Source organism: Pteronotus mesoamericanus, unplaced genomic scaffold (assembly GCF_021234165.1).
Source record: "Pteronotus mesoamericanus isolate MK-2021 breed Mesoamerican mustached bat unplaced genomic scaffold, CSHL_Meso_final contig_73, whole genome shotgun sequence".
NCBI classification, from domain to species: domain Eukaryota; kingdom Metazoa; phylum Chordata; class Mammalia; order Chiroptera; family Mormoopidae; genus Pteronotus; species Pteronotus mesoamericanus.
In genome coordinates, this window is record NW_026555245.1 from 3,341,848 (window position 1) to 3,348,648 (window position 6,801).

Consider the following 6,801-nt stretch of genomic DNA (forward strand, 5'->3'; position numbering starts at 1 on the left):
TTTTGATGGCACTGCTGGGTTTGTGGGTCCCGATGGTCTTCTTCTAGAATCTAGAACCCAAGTATGTCAGCTTTCTAAAGACATGTGCACTGAATGCAAATTTGCTTCAACAAATGTGGAGAAAAAGGCTTTCTAGCTGGTTGTTAAACAAGCAGCCTCATGGCCAATGTCCATAGTTGTTACCAGCAAATGGAAGAGAAGCTGCAGAAATGCCCAAGACTGTCTTTACTTGAGGGCATTGTCATCAGTTTTAAATAAACAAATTGTATGTTGTTAAATCCCTAGGAAGTTTGTGGCAGTCTGTTTTTGAGTCTGGTATTGATCAGGGAAAGTGAAATCTCAGAGGTCAGGCTCTGGAATCTGCAGCCAAGTGTCCTCACTGTGAGCTTCTGCATTTTCCAAAGCAGACCCTGAAACAAGGAATTGGGTCCAAGTGGCTTATTTGGAAGATGGAATGAGGGAGAGGCGAGGGTAAGACAGGAAAGAAGGAAGAACCTATAAAAGGTGCGCTCATGAGCAAATTACTGTTGTGGGCACCTGACGTTCAGTCCTACTGGGGATCCTTTGAGAGATGGTATAGATTACACCTCAGGTTCGTTCCACTGCTGGGGAGGAAGATGCAGCATTACCCACCAGCCCTTGTCCTTTACTGCTTGAAGGCTGTTCCTGAAGTGTTAACTCCGTGCCAATTCTCTGTGCAGGTGACCTCTCAGGTTGGCTAAGCCATGTGGTGGGGAACCAATGGCATATGCTATGCTAAGGAAATGCTAATCCAGCTACTTGAGAAAATAGGATCTTTGTATAGCACTTTATAGTTCTTCTTTTCTTTAAGCATCACCATGACAACCACTACAAAATAGAACACCTAAAGTTAGGAATAATTTAAAATTTTGGGGAATGTGGACTCCAGGAGAGATTCACATTTCCATTTGATGATAAAACTTTACAGGAAAAATTAAATACTGTAAGTTTATTCTAGCTCTTTATTGTTTATGTATGTGCTGTTAGCATTGATCTCTGTCTGTATGTGTCTCTTCTCAACATCTTGTGTAATTACAGTACCGTATAAAAACCAGGAAATTTATGTTGATGATATTGACACAATCCAGTGAACTTATCTGGATTTCACCAGTTTTATGTGCATTCATTTGTGTATATTTAGTTTGATGTAATTTTACCACCTGTGTAGATTTGTGTGGCCACTGCCACTTTGAAGATATAAGGTATTTTCTTTGCAAGGATCCCTGTGCTCCCCTCTACAGCCACCTTCTCCCCCTCCCCCACAAACCCTGGCAACCATTCATCTCGTGTCCATCTGTATAATTTTGTCATGTCAAGAATGTTGTGTAAATGAAATCATGAAGGTGTAACCTTTTTTACTAAGTATATCTTCAGATCCATCCAAGTTGTTGAATATATCAATAGTTTGTTCCTTTTTATTACAGAGTGGTATTTCCTGGTTTGGAGGTACCACAGTTTCTTGAACCATTTATCCTCTGAAGGACATTTCAGTTGGATAAAGCTGCTCTAAACATCTACATATGGGTTTTCATGTGAATGTAAGTTTCCATTTCTGTGGCATAAATGCTCAGGAATAAAATTGTTAAGCCATATGGTAAGTGTATGTTATTTTTGTGAGAAACTGCCCCACTCTTTTCTGGAGTGTCTGTGCCATTGTGCATTCCCAGCAGGGATGTACAAGTGATCCACACCCTCACCAGCGCTCAGTTTTTTTTGTTTTGTTTTGTTTTTTGTTTTTGGTCCTGATCAGGGAGTCAGGGAGGTGGTCTGTGTTTTGGTTTGCAAACTTCACAGGAAGTCAGTCCCATTCTTGGGCCACCTACATGATATATTTTACCATTCTTGCTCTTCTGTTTTCTGACTTCCTTCTTTTTTACCTTGAAATAACAACATATGTAATAGTTGTAATAGATCAAAGCATTTCAAATGACAGACTTCCCTTAAATTAAAAAAATAAAGGGCGAATCCCTAGTCTGCAGAGATAAATAAGTGACTCATAATAGCCTGAATCAATGTGGGAAGATGGATGGGCTAGAAAAGAAAATGAAGGATGAAGGAACCAGAGGAATATGGCCAAAGAAATCTATTATCATAAGATGTGAAGAATGTTGAAATAGTTTGTGAGGTAAGCTAAATGTCTTCTGTATGCACAGCAATGAAAAGAAATGTATTTATAGTGATATTGGGCTATGAGCTACTTTAAGGGGGATTGGCTGGCTATACAGAGTTAAATGACTTGTTAGAGTAACATAATTTGGGCTGAAAAGGACATGAACATCCATCACATTAGATGTCATCTTAGAAATGATGCCATAGTTTTAGAAATGATGTAACTACTGCCCAGAGCAATTAAGCTTGTCTGAAGTCACAGATGGGGCTGACTGCAGACAGGGGCCAGAACCCCATACAGCGCAGCCTGGGTTGCAGGGTGCTTCCTACACAACTATGTGGGGTGATTCATTTTTAAAAAGATTTTGACCTCTACCTGTATCAGGCATTTCATGCATATTACGCCATGCCCTGCTTTCCTCAGCACACTGCCTGCTGTAAGTTGGAAGCTTCTCAGTTGTTCCATGCTGCTTTATACCCCCGACTGGACTTTTGAGAATGGACGCTGGAGGCTAGGTGAGGTGTTGCTGTGTAGGGCAATGGAGGGCCTTGTTGACAAATGCCCTCTTGCCTTCAGATGTTAGAAGGCTCAGAAGTAAAAAGAAGAACTGGCTGTTTAAAAAAACAGATTAGCCAGAGTATGTTTTAAAATAGCAAGACTTAAAGGGATTCAATGTTAATTGAATATTGAGTAAGGAAGAGGTAGGGAGTTAATTGAATGAGTGAGCTTGGGGTTTCGGATAATTTTTTCATGATGTGAAGGAAATTATTTCAGAGTTGGACACAGATTGGGGAGAGAGGGAGGCAGCATGATCTTTGGAAGGAGTAAATGAAAGCCATTTTGTTTGGTGGGAGAAAAATAAGCTTGTAGGACTGTTAGTTTTTCCTTTAAACTTGTAAAATACTATTAAATAAACAACATTTGATATTGTTATAGAAGGTTACAAGTTATCTGAAGAAAATTAGAAACTATGGAAAAGGAAACAGAACAAAATAAATATCATCCGTGATCTCATTATAGATACTCACCGCTGACATTTTAGTTTATATTCTTTTAGTCTTTTTCTATGAGCATATAACACTTATCTATTTATACATACATATTAAATGTTTATAAAATATAGGATCATATTGTTTAGTAACTTACCATACAACTTTTTCCATGAATACCTTTCCAATGTAATTTTAAATCACTGACCAATATTCTATTGTACAGATGTTCTTTAGTTAATTTACCCAATATCATTTCTCTTATAAACAACACTCTGATGAATGTTTTAACTTCATTTTTACATTTATCTACAATTATTCCATAAGTTATGTTTGGAATTTCAATGCCAAATGAAATGCAAATTTGGGGACTTTTGATTTCTATTGACGACATATCAACCCAGAAAAAGACCAGATCCATTATCAGGTTTATAGGGCTCTCTCTATCCTTTCAAGAATGAGTTCCATTATTTCTTTTTAAGTTGTTAATTTGATAAATAAAAATTATATACATTTATTTTTTATTTTTATTACTAAAGATTTTATAATTTTATAAAAAACAAATATTTGGGTTTCTGTGTTTGTAAATTTTCTGATGATATTCTTTGATTATTATATTTTTCTATTGGCGTGCTCATCTTTTTCTCATTGATTTTTTTAAAAAATGGAGTTTATTTTATATATATATATATAGTTTTGTCTCCTTATCATTTCCATTTGTCTGACACTGCTGCTACTATGTCTTATCATAACATTCCATATATATTTAAAACCAAGTGAAGGGTGGAGTTCCATCTTTAAAAACCAAACAGTCCTTTTGGACAACACATTCTTGGCAATGGAACCTGGACAGCATTTATCAGACAAGGTAGGGAATGTTCTAACTCTGCATTATAAAAAGAACAGCCAGATATCAACTGTTACAGAAATTAAATAAGATGGATGTTTTTAACAAGCTGTTTAAGCTATTTTCTCAAGAGAGTCTCCCTCTGCTGCCAAAGATCTTGAAGAGCCACATGGCCAGTCATTTGGAAGCAATTCTATGTATAACTGATGAACTTCGCTTCCACTTTGGGAGGAAAACCACCTTTTTCTACTTGCTTGCATATTTGCTTTAATGTCTTCTACAGAATTAGGTCCTTTGGGCATTTTAGGAGTTTTTCTCTGTTTTTTGAAGGATTCTTAACTTTTGATCTTGGTGTTGATGATTTTGAGTCATTCTTATTCTGGTTTGAATTTTGTGCATTTTGTCTGGAGTATCATATAGATTCCTTCCCTGGAGCTCTTTTCTTCCCTCTCCTTCTCCTCCTCCTTCTCTCTCTCCGCCGCCACCACCACCACCACCACCACCACCACCATCATCTTCAGCAGCTAGTTTCACTTTTTCTGTGGAAGATATACTTAGGAGTTTCACCTTCTCTGTCTTCTGACTCTGCATCTTCCATACGTGCTATCCATTAACATGCACAAGCCCTGAGCCATCCTTCAACCATAAGCCTTAGGGGGTATTATTTCATTGTCCCTCAGGGAAGCCATTCATTGTACAGATATTTTCAAAGTTGCCAGTGTTCCTTTAATTGGACTGCCTTTGTAATTCATTGCTTCTGCTTCAACAGTCTGTATTTACCCTTTGCACCAGTCCCTAAATGGACCATTCTTAAAGATAACTGGTGCTCATTTTCATCATTACTCACCTTAAAATGATAATCTTTGTCAGCCTTTAGTTTACAGCTGGACAATAGTTCCGAGACCTCAGGGAGCTCACGTTCATCTCTATCTAATTGTCCATGGATAGTGGCGCACACTTGGTGGGAGATAAGGTGAATATAGACAAACAATGACTGTTCCAGGGGACAATTGTGCAGGACTGAATCACACCAGAGTTTTTATGGATATAAATTGCTTTGTGTACATTAAGTATACTCACTTTTTATTTTTTTCTATGTTCTCAACATTTTTTCTCTTGGTTGTAAGCTTTCAAATTTTGTTGATATACTTTTCAGTGTTCATGATGTTTGTGGCTATTATTGTTTTTTTTCATTAATTTGTTTAATTGCTTTTAGTTTTTGGACAGCCAAATTTACTGCTGCTGTAATTTCTACCATTAGTATCATACTTAAAAAGACCATGCTATCCTTAGATCATATAATACCTGTCCATTTTTTCTTCTAGTCCTTTTATTGTTTTATCTTAAACTTACAATTTATTTTGGTGAACGGTTTTATTTCAGGATACAACTCTAAATACTACATTCTAATTTAAGTTTGTAAAATAGCCACTAGGATGGTTACTGACCAATAAGAACTGTTATATTTCTATAGTGAACACATTTGTATTAAACATGTCTGTACTTGCTAAACATAGTTATCCACACCTGGGCTTGGAGCCCAACTGTGAGTATCACCATTTAATAGCTTAAATGTCAAGATAGGCCTTGGGTTCCACAAATTCTAAGTAAGAGAGCCATCACCATAATGCTGTCTGGCACACCCAACTTTATTTATTTTTGACTCCTAGAACAATTACATTTATGCTCATGTTGTGTTTTCCCTGAGGCCCATGAGAAGAATGTATATATTTCAGTCAGTTGTCAGAGTGATAGTTTGTGGAAAAAGTTCTCCTGAGGGGATGATGATGAGGAGGAAGCGGCTCAACCTCCTCTAGGGACTCTGCGGTTCTGCCCTCACACCAGGGGCTCCCAGATGGTTGGGTTGCAGAGTCTCACACACCTGTGACCACAAACAAAGTTTCTTCCATGTTGCCCATCTCCAAACAATGCCAGCTGCAGAACAGATTGTTTCCCACATAAGAGTTAAACTTGGTCTTTTATTTTCCTTTTTTTTTTCAGAGCTTCAAACTTGAGAACACATTTCCAGTTGTTGGATTGGAGGACTATCCCTACAGCATACAAATGCATGGAGCTATACCAGATTTGCAAATAGGTAAAAAAGGGCACATCTTGTTACTCCTGTTTTTGAGATTCTAAGTTTATTTTTCATAAAATGAAACTGGTTGCCAGTAGACAGAGATGTTTTGCAAGTACGTGACTAGGCCAGGGGAAATGGTAGACAGAGAGAGGCGTGAGGAATACCACACATTTGGGAAATGCTTCCGCTTGTGTTTTGTGTTTGTGTTTTGAATTTTGGGAATGACTCATAGGCACTTAGCAAAAGTAACTGATTAAGTTAACCTTATCAGTAATGAGGTTGCTGAGCTTTGCAATCAGACACTCAGCTCAGGGGCTGGTCAGTATTTAATTGGCAGCCTGGTAGCCAGTGAAAACAATGCGAGTTGAGTCTCACTTTAACAAGTTTAACAGTACATCAAAACATACAATAGTTGTTATATTGTATCCAGACATTATTAAAATTAAAAAGTGGTACACTGAATTGTTTGTTTTCCTTAATCAGAAAACAGATGCTCAAGACTCACTTTACTTAGACATAGTAAATTAGGGTCAGATGTGTTGAGTTAATTGCATACTTTGCGTTCTCTGGAAGAATAAATGTTGTAGCAATTGTCCTGCTCCTGCTGTATTTGAAAACAATAAATGGTATTGTTAATACAATTTGATGTTTTTCAAATGCTTAGCTGGAATTCAAGGGTTATAAAATCAGATTCCTAAGTAGTGGTTTGGGAAAGCACTATGGACTGAATTGTGAGTCCCCCTCCTCCAGATTC

At 37.4% G+C, this 6,801-nt stretch overlaps 1 pseudogene; it reads right to left on the bottom strand.

Moving 5' to 3' along the window:
• Positions 1-4,085: 4,085 nt before the first annotated feature.
• Positions 4,086-4,909, bottom strand: LOC129078481 (nucleophosmin-like; annotated as a pseudogene).
• Positions 4,910-6,801: the final 1,892 nt, after the last annotated feature.